General features: G+C 50.9%; 1 pseudogene; it reads right to left on the reverse strand.

Annotated features, from left to right (window-relative positions):
- Nucleotides 1-11,875, reverse strand: part of LOC137319254 (guanine nucleotide exchange factor VAV3-like) — an 89,101-nt pseudogene extending 77,226 nt beyond the window's left edge.
- Nucleotides 11,876-12,501: the final 626 nt, after the last annotated feature.

Consider the following 12,501-nt stretch of genomic DNA (forward strand, 5'->3'; position numbering starts at 1 on the left):
GCTGAATGGCCTCCTTCTGTGCCGTAACTTTCTATGATTCTACGAATCTAATTGGATGAATACTTGAAAACGAGAAATTTGCAGGATTATAGGGAAAGAGCGGGGGAGTGGCTCGAATCGGAGAGATCTTTCAAAGAGCCGGCACAGGCACAATGGGCCGAATGGCCTCCTTCTGTGCTGTATCGTTCTATGATTCATCACCAGATGGTTACAGTTGATGGAGGCCATTCAGCCCATCTAAATTCATCCATCCAGTAAGATTCTGCCGTCCCCCGGTGCAGCATAACAATTGTTTGTTAAATGATTGCAGGGATTTTTCCCTCACTCTCCTATCTGGGAGTCTGTTCCACACATTGATTACTCTTTGTGAGGAAGAATTTCCGATTATATTTCTATCCTAAATTTACCATTCACTGCCTTGAACCTGTACCTCGTTGTCCGACTCTTCCAATTTAAGTTGAAGTAATTTTCCACATTTTCCTCCTCCATTCCCATAACGACCTTCTGTCAAAGTGTCAGTCATGGTTCAGTGGGCAGCACTCTCGACTCTCTGAATCAAAAGGTCATGGAGGAGCGTCGCACTGTCGGAGGGTCAGTACTGAGGGAGCGTCGCACTGTCGGAGGGTCAGTACTGAGGGAGTGCTGCACTGTCGGAGGGTCAGTACTGAGGGAGTGCTGCACTGTCGGAGGGTCAGTACTGAGGGAGCGCCGCACTGTCGGAGGGTCAGTACTGAGGGAGTGCTGCACTGTGGGAGGGGCGGTACTGAGGGAGCGCCGCACTGTCGGAGGGGCGGTACTGAGGGAGCGCCGCACTGTCGGAGGGGCGGTACTGAGGGAGCGCCGCACTGTCGGAGGGTCGGTACTGAGGGAGCGTCGCACTGTCGGAGGGTCAGTACTGAGGGAGTGCTGCACTGTCGGAGGGTCAGTACTGAGGGAGCGCTGCACTGTCGGAGGGTCAGTACTGAGGGAGTGCCGCACTGTCGGAGGGTCAGTACTGAGGGAGCGCCGCACTGTCGGAGGGTCAGTACTGAGGGAGCGCCGCACTGTCGGAGGGTCGGTACTGAGGGAGCGCCGCACTGTCGGAGGGTCGGTACTGAGGGAGCGCCGCACTGTCGGAGGGGCGGTACTGAGGGAGCGCCGCACTGTCGGAGGGTCGGTACTGAGGGAGCGCTGCACTGTGGGAGGGTCAGTACTGAGGGAGCGCCGCACTGTCGGAGGGTCAGTACTGAGGGAGCACTGCACTGTCGGAGGGTCGGTACTGAGGGAGTGCTGCACTGTCGGAGGGTCAGTACTGAGGGAGAGCTGCACTGTCGGAGGGTCAGTACTGAGGGAGTGCTGCACTGTCGGAGGGTCAGTACTGAGGGAGCACTGCACTGTCGGAGGGTCAGTACTGAGGGAGCGCTGCACTGTCGGAGGGTCGGTACTGAGGGAGTGCTGCACTGTCGGAGGGTCAGTACTGAGGGAGCGCTGCACTGTCGGAGGGTCAGTACTGAGGGAGTGCTGCACTGTCGGAGGGTCAGTACTGAGGGAGCGCTGCACTGTCGGAGATGCCGTCTTTCAGATGAGATGTTAAACTGAGGCCATGTCTGTCCTCTCGGGTGGACGTAAAAGATTCCACGACATTATTTGAAGAACAACAGGAGAGTTCTCCCCATTGTCCAGTTATTTAGACCAGTGAGCACAGAACTCACAGGTTCTGAGCAGGATTAGAGAACAGAATGATTCTATTCCCCCCACAGGATAGAGAACAAACAGTTATTTATTTAAAGGATTTCTTTTTATGACAATCCGACAGCTTCATGGTCACTTTTACTGAGACCAGATTTTTATTTCCAGATTTTGTTTTGAACTGAATTCAGATTCTTAAACTGCCCACGGTGGGATTTGAACTCCCGATCTCTGGATTATTAGCTCAAACGTCTGGAATTCTAGTCCAGTGACATAACCCTTACACTGCTGTACCCCTCTGGATTATTAGTCCAGTGATATTACCCTTACACTGCTGTACCCCTCTGGATTATTAGTCCAGTGATATTACCCCTGCACTGCTGTACCCCTCTGGATTATTAGTCCAGTGATATTACCCCTACACTGCTGTACCCCTCTGGATTATTAGTCCAGTGATATTACCCCGACACTACTGTACCCCTCTGGATTATTAGTCCAGTGATATTACCCCTACACTGCTGTCCCCCTCTGGATTATTAGTCCAGTGATATTACCCCTACACTGCTGTCCCCCTCTGGATTATTAGTCCAGTGATATTACCCCGACACTGCTGTACCCCTCTGGATTATTAGTCCAGTGATATTACCCTTACACTGCTGTACCCCTCTGGATTATTAGTCCAGTGATATTACCCCTACACTGCTGTACCCCTCTGGATTATTAGTCCAGTGATATTACCCCTACACTGCTGTCCCCCTCTGGATTATTAGTCCAGTGATATTACCCCTGCACTGCTGTACCCCTCTGGATTATTAGTCCAGTGATATTACCCCTGCACTGCTGTACCCCTCTGGATTATTAGTCCAGTGATATTACCCCTGCACTGCTGTACCCCTCTGGATTATTAGTCCAGTGATATTACCCCTACACTGCTGTCCCCCTCTGGATTATTAGTCCAGTGATATTACCCCTGCACTGCTGTACCCCTCTGGATTATTATTCCAGTGATATTACCCCTACACTGCTGTCCCCCTCTGGATTATTAGTCCAGTGATATTACCCCTGCACTGCTGTACCCCTCTGGATTATTAGTCCAGTGATATTACCCCTGCACTGCTGTACCCCTCTGGATTATTAGTCCAGTGATATTACCCCTGCACTGCTGTACCCCTCTGGATTATTAGTCCAGCGATATTACCCCTACACTGCTGTACCCCTCTGGATTATTAGTCCAGTGATATTACCCCTGCACTGCTGTACCCCTCTGGATTATTATTCCAGTGATATTACCCCTACACTGCTGTACCCCTCTGGATTATTAGTCCAGTGATATTACCCCTACACTGCTGTACCCCTCTGGATTATTAGTCCAGTGATATTACCCCTGCACTGCTGTACCCCTCTGGATTATTAGTCCAGTGATATTACCCTTACACTGCTGTACCCCTCTGGATTATTATTCCAGTGATATTACCCCTACACTGCTGTACCCCTCTGGATTATTAGTCCAGTGATATTACCCTTACACTGCTGTACCCCTCTGGATTATTAGTCCAGTGATATTACCCCTGCACTGCTGTACCCCTCTGGTTCACTAATGTCCTTTAGGGAAGGAAACCTGCCGTCCTTACCCGGTCTGGGCCTATATGTGACTCCAGTCCCACACCAACGTGGTTGACCCTTAACCTCCCTCTGAAGTGGCCGAGCGAGACAGTTGCATCAAACTCAGGGCAACAAGGGATGGGCAATAATTGCCGGCCTTGCCAGGGTCACCCACATCCTGAGAATGAGTATTTTAAAAACACTGCTGTACCTGTGTGAGGTTTATGCAAAGTGTACAGAACATCATGTGACTAAAGGCAAGGTCCCGTTCTGGAATGTTCTAAGGCTGCGTATAGCGACCCCACTATTCCCGGCCCGAGTGGAGATGATTGGGTAACTCCCCCGTCAATCACACCTGGAGAGACCGCACTGCTGGAAGAGACTGGGATTGATTTTATTCTGCAACTATCCTCCACTCACTGCATTTTGCTGGAGAAATCACCCTGCTTTTATCGGGAGACTTTGCTGTAGTTTGGGTCATGAGTTCAGTTTGCTGTAGTGCGTAGAGACTCTGTTTAAACGGACTGTTTGCCGTGAGTCCGACTGTAAGCCCCGGCCCGCCTCCAACTCACTGGCTGACAGTGGTGTCGATACTGACTCTGATTCCTTCGATTACAGTGCCTTTCCTTTCAGCCACCGATGCTGTTTGATTTGTCTAAAAGTGACTGATGTGGAGCACAAGTTTCAACATTCCTGCAACAGAAACACTGGCAACAGTTTCACTGAAAAATCTTCTGTGGCAGAACAAGTCGCTCTTTATAATCTCACTGTTGAAACTTGTTCACAAGATCCAGGAAAACCAGGAACATTCAGGTAAAGAACGAACATTGCATTTCAATACCAACTTTCACCATCTCAGGACATCCCAAAGCACTTTACAGTTACTGTAGGATCTGGGACAGGCAATTTGCGCACAGCAAGATCCCACAAACAGCAATTATGACAATAACCAGATAATCTGTTCTAGTGAGGTTGGTTAAGGGATAAATATTGGCCCCAGGCCAGCAGGGAGAACTCCCCTGCTCTTTTACATCTACCTGAGAGGGCAGATGGGGTCTCAGTTTAATGTCTCATCTGAAAGATGACCCTCCGACAGTGTAGCACTCCCTCAGTACTGACCCTCGGACAGTGCAGCGCTCCCTCAGTACTGACCCTCCGACAGTGCAGCGCTCCCTCAGTACTGACCCTCCGACAGTGCAGCACTCCCTCAGTACTGACCCTCGGACAGTGCAGCACTCCCTCAGTACTGACCCTCCGACAGTGCGGCACTCCCTCAGTACTGACCCTCGGACAGTGCAGCACTCCCTCAGTACTGACCCTCGGACAGTGCAGCACTCCCTCAGTACTGACCCTCGGACAGTGCAGCACTCCCTCAGTACTGACCCTCGGACAGTGCAGCACTCCCTCAGTACTGACCCTCGGACAGTGCAGCACTCCCTCAGTACTGACCCTCGGACAGTGCAGCACTCCCTCAGTACTGACCCTCGGACAGTGCAGCGCTCCCTCAGTACTGACCCTCGGAGTGTCAGTATAGATTATGTGCTCAAGTCTCTGCAGTGGGACTTGAACCCGCGACTTTCTGACTCAGAGACGGGAGTGCTGCCCACTGAGACACGACTGACACTGAGTAAATATAAACAAACACCAGTAAGTTGAGGCTCAATGTGCGACATTTTGACTCACGAGCTATCAACCTACGAGTTACCGACAAAACACAAGCAGCGATTGGAGGACCGTTTTACCCAGAGAGAGTTGAACTCACCTGGGTCTGAATATCTAATGTTCTTCTTGTGTCCATTGATCCGATTCTGTATTGAAGAACAGAACAGAGATAGAATTACAGAGAATTCCCAGCACAGAAACAGGCCATTCGGCCCAACTGGTCTATCCCGGTGTTTATGCTCCACACGAGCCTCCTCCCTCCCCTCTCCATCTCACCCTATCAGCATATCCTTCTATTCCTTTCTCCCTCCTGTGTTTATCGAGCTTCCCCTTAAATCCATCTCCACTATTCACCTCAACCTCTCCTTGTGGGAGTGAGTTCCACATTCTCACCACTCTCTGGGTAAAGAAGTTTCTCCTGAATTCCCTCTAGGATTTATTGGTGACTCTCTTATATTTATGGTCCCCTAGTTCTGGCCTCCCCACAAGTAGAAACATCTTCTCTACATCGACCCTATCAAACCCCTTCATAATCTTAGTGCCCTCAATCAGGTCACCCCTCAGTCTTCCCTTTTCTAGAGTAAAGAGCCCCAGCCTGTTCAATCTTTCCTGATAGAACTGAGAGGTTATACCTAGTATCTTACAAAATTCTATAGATTATGGAACAGTTCCTGCAGATTGGAGGGTGGCAAATGTAACCCCACTATTTAAGAACGAAGGGAGAGAGAAAACAGGGAACTACAGACCGGTTAGCCTGACATCAGTAGGAGAGAAAATGCCAGAGTCTATTATAAAGGATGTGATAACAGGAAAATATCAACGGGATTAGACAAAGTCACAATGGATTTATGAAAGGGAAATTGTGTTTGACAAACCTACTGGAGTTTTTTTGAGGATGTAACTGGTAGAATAGATAGGGGAGAACCAGTGGATGTGGTTTATTTGGATTTTCAGAAGGCCTTTGATAAAGTCCCACATAAGAGGTTAGTGTGCAAAATTAAAGCACATGGGGTTGGGGATAATATACTGGCATGGATTGAGAATTGGTTGACAGACAGGAAACAGAGAGTAGGAATAAACGGGTCTTTTGCGGGGTGTCAGGCAGTGACTAGTGGGGTACCGCAGGGATCAGTGCTTGGGCCCCAGCTATTCACAATATATATCAATGATTTGGATGAGTGAACCAAATGTAATATTTCCAAGTTTGCTGACGACACAAAACTAGGTGGGATTGAATTGTGAGGAGGAAGCAAAGAGGCTTCAAGGCGATTTAGACAAGTTGAGTGAGTGGGCAAATACATGGCAGATGCAGAATAATGTGGATAAATGTGAAGTTATCCACTTTGGAAGGAAAAACAGAAAGGCAGAGTATTATTTAAATGGTGATAGATTGGGGAATGTTGATGTACAAAGGGACCTGGGTGTCCTTGTACACCAGTCACTGAAAGCAAACATGCAGGTACAGCAAGCAGTTAGGAAGGCAAATGGTATGTTGGCCTTCATTGCAAGAGGATTTGAGTACAGGAGCAGGGATGTCTTACTGCAGTTATTCAGGGCCTTGGTGAGACCACACCTGGAGTGTTGTGTGCAGTTTTGGTCTCCTTACCTAAGAAAGGATATACTTGCCATAGAGGGAATGCAGCGAAGGTTCACCAGACTGATCCCTGGGATGGCAGGACTGTCGTATGAGGAGAGATTGGGTCGACTCGGCCTGTATTCACTCGAGTTTAGCAGAATGAGAGGGGATCTGATTGAAACATATAAAATTCTGACAGGGCGAGACAGACTGGATGCAGGGAGGATGTTTCCCCTGGCTGGGGGGTCCAGAACGAGGGGTCACAGTCTCAGGATACGGGATAGGACATTTAGGACTGAGATGAGGAGAAATTTCTTCACTCAGAGGGTGGTGAACCTGTGGAATTCTCTACCACAGAAGGCTGTGGAGGGCAAGTCACTGAATATATTTAAGAAGGAGCTGGATAGATTTCTAGACACAAAAGGCATCAAGGGGCATGGGGAGAGAGCGGGAATATGGTATTGAGATAGAGGATCAGCCATGATCATATTGAGTGGCGGAGCAGGCTCGAAGGGCCGAATGGCCGACTCCTGCTCCTATTTTCTATGTTTCTATCTGGTATCAGGGTCTGCTGCATTTTATAAAACATTCTCTGAATATTGTTGAATCGTTCTTATGAGGTCAATTTGCAACTCATAAACTGGGTTTACCGAATTTGTCTTGAATATTTAAATATTACACGTAAATAAAATTGTTTTCACTCCGAATTTGAAATTAATTATCAGCATCGTAAACGTCTCAAACATTCTCTGCTCAGTCCCTTTGAAGTGCCGGTCAGTAATCACTCCAGTCTGACGTATTCCAAGTCCAACAGGTCTTTCATTGGGAAGACCGAAGCCATTGTCTTCAGTCCCCGCCACAAACTGCGTTCCCGAGCCTCCGACTCCATCCCTCTCCCTGACCACTGTCTGAGGCCGAACCAGACCGTTTGCAACCTGAGCGTCCTATTGGACCCCGAGCTGAGCTTCCGACCCCATATTCTGAACAGCACCGGGACCCCCGACTTCCACCTCCGTAACATCGCCCGTCTCCACCCCTGCCTCAGCTCAGGGTACGGTAGCATAGTGGTTATGTCACTGGACTAATAATCCAGAGTCATGAGTTCAAATCTGGAATTTAAAAAACTAGTATCAGTAATGATGGCCATGAAACTACCGGATTGCTGTAAAAACCCATCTGATTCACTAATGTCCTTTAGGGAAGGAAACCTGCCGTCCTTACCCGGTCTGGCCTGTATGTGACTCCAGTCCCACAGCAATGTGGTCGATTCTTAATCGCTCTCTGAAATGGCCGAGCAAGACACTCAGTTGTTCAAGAAGGCGGCTCACCACCACCTTCTCAAGGGCGATTAGGGATGGGCAATAAATGCCGGCCTCGCCAGCGACGCCCACATCTCATGAACAAATTTTTAAAAAACCTGCTGCTGAAATCCTCATCCCTGCCTCCAGACCCCACTATTCCAGTGCTCTCCTGCCCGGTCTCCCACCTTCCACCCTCCGAAAACCTCAGATCATCCAAAACTCTGTCCCCCGTATCCTAACTCGCACCGAGTCCCGTTCACCCATCACCCCCTGAGCTCACAGACCCACACTGGCTCCCGGTCCAGGAACACCTCGATTTTAAAATTCTCATCCTCATGTTCAAATCCTTCCCTGGCCTCACCCCCCTCCCTATCTCTGTAACCCCCTCCAGCCCCACACCCCTCCCTATCTCTGTAACCTCCTCCAGCCCCACACCCCTCCCTATCTCTGTAACCCCCTCCAGCCCCACACCCCTCCCTATCTCTGTAACCCCCTCCAGCCCCACACCCCTCCCTATCTCTGTAACCTCCTCCAGCCCCACACCCCTCCCTATCTCTGTAACCCCCTCCAGCCCCACACCCCTCCCTATCTCTGTAACCCCCTCCAGCCCCACACCCCTCCCTATCTCTGTAACCCCCTCCAGCCCCACACCCCTCCCTATCTCTGTAACCCCCTCCAGCCCTACACCCCTCCCTATCTCTGCAACCCCCTCCAGCCCCACACCCCTCCCTATCTCTGTAACCCCCTCCAGCCCTACACCCCTCCCTATCTCTGTAACCCCCTCCAGCCCCACACCCCTCCCTATCTCTGTAACCTCCTCCAGCCCCACACCCCTCCCTATCTCTGTAACCTCCTCCAGCCCCACACCCCTCCCTATCTCTGTAACCTCCTCCAGCCCCACACCCCTCCCTATCTCTGTAACCCCCTCCAGCCCCACACCCCTCCCTATCTCTGTAACCTCCTCCAGCCCCACACCCCTCCCGATCTCTGTAACCCCCTCCAGCCCCACACCCCTCCCTATCTCTGTAACCTCCTCCAGCCCCACACCCCTCCCTATCTCTGTAACCTCCTCCAGCCCTACACCCCTCCCTATCTCTGTAACCCCCTCCAGCCCAACACCCCTCCCTATCTCTGTAACCCCCTCCAGCCCCACACCCCTCCCTATCTCTGTAACCCCCTCCAGCCCTACACCCCTCCCTATCTCTGTAACCCCCTCCAGCCCTACAATCCTCCGAGATCTCTGTAACCTCCTCCAGCCCCACACCCCTCCCTATCTCTGTAACCCCCTCCAGCCCTACACCCCTCCCTATCTCTGTAACCCCCTCCAGCCCCACACCCCTCCCTATCTCTGTAACCCCCTCCAGCCCCACACCCCTCCCTATCTCTGTAACCCCCTCCAGCCCTACAATCCTCCGAGATCTCTGCGCTCCTCCAATTCCGGCCTCTTTCCCATCCCCCATTTTAATTGCTCCACCATTGGCGGCCGTGACTTCAGCTGCCTCGGCCCTAAGCTCTGGAATTCCCTCCCTGAACCTCTCCCCCTCTCTCTGCTCCTTTAAGATGCTCCTTAAAACCCACCTCTTTGACCAAGCTTTTGGTCTCCTGTCCTAATATCTCCTGATGTGGCTCGGTGTCAATGTCTGTCCGATTAAGCAGCTTTGAAGTGTGCTGGGAGGTTTCCCTACATTAAAGGCACTGGATAAATGCAAGTTTTTGACTCTCAATGAAGGAACTGGTGTTACTGATTAGTCAGAAGTGAGTTTGATGTTTTGTAACCGAACTTAATTGCTGCGGGGGAAAAAATATTTCAACATCCCGAATGCATTTTAAATTAGAAAGTGCCCTGTCCATTTAACCATTCGTTGCTTCCCTCATATCAAATACAGAAAGGGAACTCAAGCAGTGTGGGAGGAAGTCAGTACAGTTAGAAAGGAGAAAGCTGCATTTCATTGCAGAGAGAGGAGCAGCAACACTTACCCTCTGATTCGCACTTCCAGAATCTGGAACAAAATTAAACATTGTATTAGCAACGATCAACAGCAAGACCAAACAGATTCCTGCCGCGCACTCCAGCCACTGGGGCTCGGTACTAACTGTTTGTACCTGCGCAGATACTGATCGACTGAGGGCAGGGCCCAATACTGACTATCCCTCCTACTGCATCACAAGCTGCAGCCTAATTGGTCCCTTTCAGTGCAGATGTGCGTCCCTTCTACCAATACACCAGATCACCTGCTGAGGCCAGCAGGCCGCCTGCTGAGATCAGCAGGCCGCCTGGTGAGACCACAGATCACCTGGTGAGACCAGCAGGCCACCTGGTGAGACCAGCAGGCCACCTGGTGAGACCAGCAGGCCACCTGGTGAGACCACAGATCACCTGGTCAGACCACAGATCACCTGGTCAGACCACAGATCACCTGGTCAGACCAGCAGGCCACCTGGTGAGACCACAGGCCACCTGGTGAGACCAGCAGGCCACCTGGTGAGACCAGCAGGCCACCTGGTGAGACCAGCAGGCCACCTGGTCAGACCAGCAGGCCACCTGGTCAGACCAGCAGGCCACCTGGTCAGACCAGCAGGCCACCTGGTCAGACCAGCAGGCCACCTGGTCAGACCAGCAGGCCACCTGGTCAGACCAGCAGGCCACCTGGTCAGACCAGCAGGCCACCTGGTCAGACCAGCAGGCCACCTGGTCAGACCCGCAGGCCACCTCGTGAGACCCGCAGGCCACCTCGTGAGACCCGCAGGCCACCTCGTGAGACCCGCAGGCCACCTCGTGAGACCCGCAGGCCACCTCGTGAGACCCGCAGGCCACCTCGTGAGACCAGCAGGCCACCTCGTGAGACCAGCAGGCCACCTCGTGAGACCCGCAGGCCACCTCGTGAGACCAGCAGGCCACCTCGTGAGACCAGCAGGTCAGACTCCACTGTCAGCAACTCTACTCTTGGGGTAAAATAAAATGTCTGGCTCTGTCTCAGACTCACTTCCTGCACACTGCCCGTTTTCAATGCGTTTAACAGGAATGGGATGGAATTCATGATTCAATGCAATGGTTTGTAATGGAATGCACAATGCAATCCAATGGGATGGAATGTAATAGAATGCAATGGATTGCAATGCAATGGAATGGGACAATGCGTTGCATTGAATCCAATCCAATCCAATCCAACTTATTTAGCAGTAAGTGAAAACTATACTGAGGCATTATTTTATCCAAAACTATAATATTTTGGACTCATCGATTACGGGGCTCCGGGCTCATCGATTACGGGGCTCCGGGCTCATCGATTACGGGGCTCCGGGCTCATCGATTACGGGGCTCCGGGCTCATCGATTACGGGGCTCCGGGCTCATCGATTACGGGGCTCCGGGCTCATCGATTACGGGGCTCGGGCTCATCGATTACGGGGCTCCGGGCTCATCGATTACGGGGCTCCGACAACGTAATCTGGTGTTTAAACATCAAACATTTTGCCTGTCACCACATCTGGAGCTTTGAATTTCTGCTGAACTTGGTGTGAAGTTGGGAGGAAGGAGATTAGCCGAGTACTTTACCTGCTGTAGCCTTGCCACAGGTGCTGGCTCGCCCTAAACATTCCTTGTGTGCACCAGCCCCACACTTGGTACACAAGTAACCTGGTAAAATATCCCCCTGAGGAAAGAACAGGATCTCCGATTACAAACACGCATCGCACCTTTACAACAACAACTCTCAGTCATGCAGAGCTTTTAACGCAGTAAAACAGCCCAAGGCACTTCACAGGGGAAAACCGACACTGAGCCATGAGGAGATAGTAGGGCAGACGACCAAAAACTTAGTCAAAGGGGGGGGGGTTTAAGGAGGGTCCTAAAGGAGGAGAGAGGCGGAGAAGTTTGAGAGGCGAAGCAGACAAAGAATCATCTCAGACCACAAACAGGTTTGTTAGTAAGGGCCCCCCCGCCCCCAAAGCCCTGGGAGTCTCACCTCAGTAGCATCCTGCACTCCTGACACGATGTAATCTGTTTAAAGCTGTGCATCGTGAACGTATGGTTATTGCTGTTTGCATTGTCGGGCCGGATATTGGACCTATAGGAGAAGGAGAGAGAGAGAGAGAGTGAGTGAGAACGTGGTATCACAGTGAGGGACGTGACTCCAGAAACGGCCAGAATCCTCCATCCATTCTCTTACGACACCAACAATCAGAGCTTTCAAAGATTTGAACGAGCATTGCAAGGTGTGAACACATGACTGAACAAAAGAAAGACGGACCTGTCTTTATATAATCACATCAACGTAACAACAAGCTGCATTTATATAGCGCCTTTAACGTAGTGAGACATCTCAAGGCGCTTCACGGGAGCGATTATCAAACAAAATTGGACACCGAGCCACATAAGGAAAAAAACCAAAAAGACTTGTCTTTCTATAACTCCTGTTGCAATCTCAGGATGTCCCAAAGCTCTTCACAGCCAATGAAGGACTTTTGGAGTGTAGTCACTGTTGTAATGTAGGGAACACAACAGCCAATTTGGGCACAGCAAAATCCCACAAACAGCAATGAGATAAATTACCAAATAATCTGTTCTGAGATGTTGGTCAAGGGATAAATATTGGCCAGGACACAGGGGAGAACTCCCCCCTGCTCTTCCTCGAAATAATGCCGTGGGAATTTATACATCCACCTGAGAGGGCCAGGCGGGGCCACGGTTCAA

Source organism: Heptranchias perlo, unplaced genomic scaffold, assembly GCF_035084215.1.
Source record: "Heptranchias perlo isolate sHepPer1 unplaced genomic scaffold, sHepPer1.hap1 HAP1_SCAFFOLD_782, whole genome shotgun sequence".
Classification (NCBI taxonomy): Eukaryota; Metazoa; Chordata; class Chondrichthyes; order Hexanchiformes; family Hexanchidae; genus Heptranchias; species Heptranchias perlo.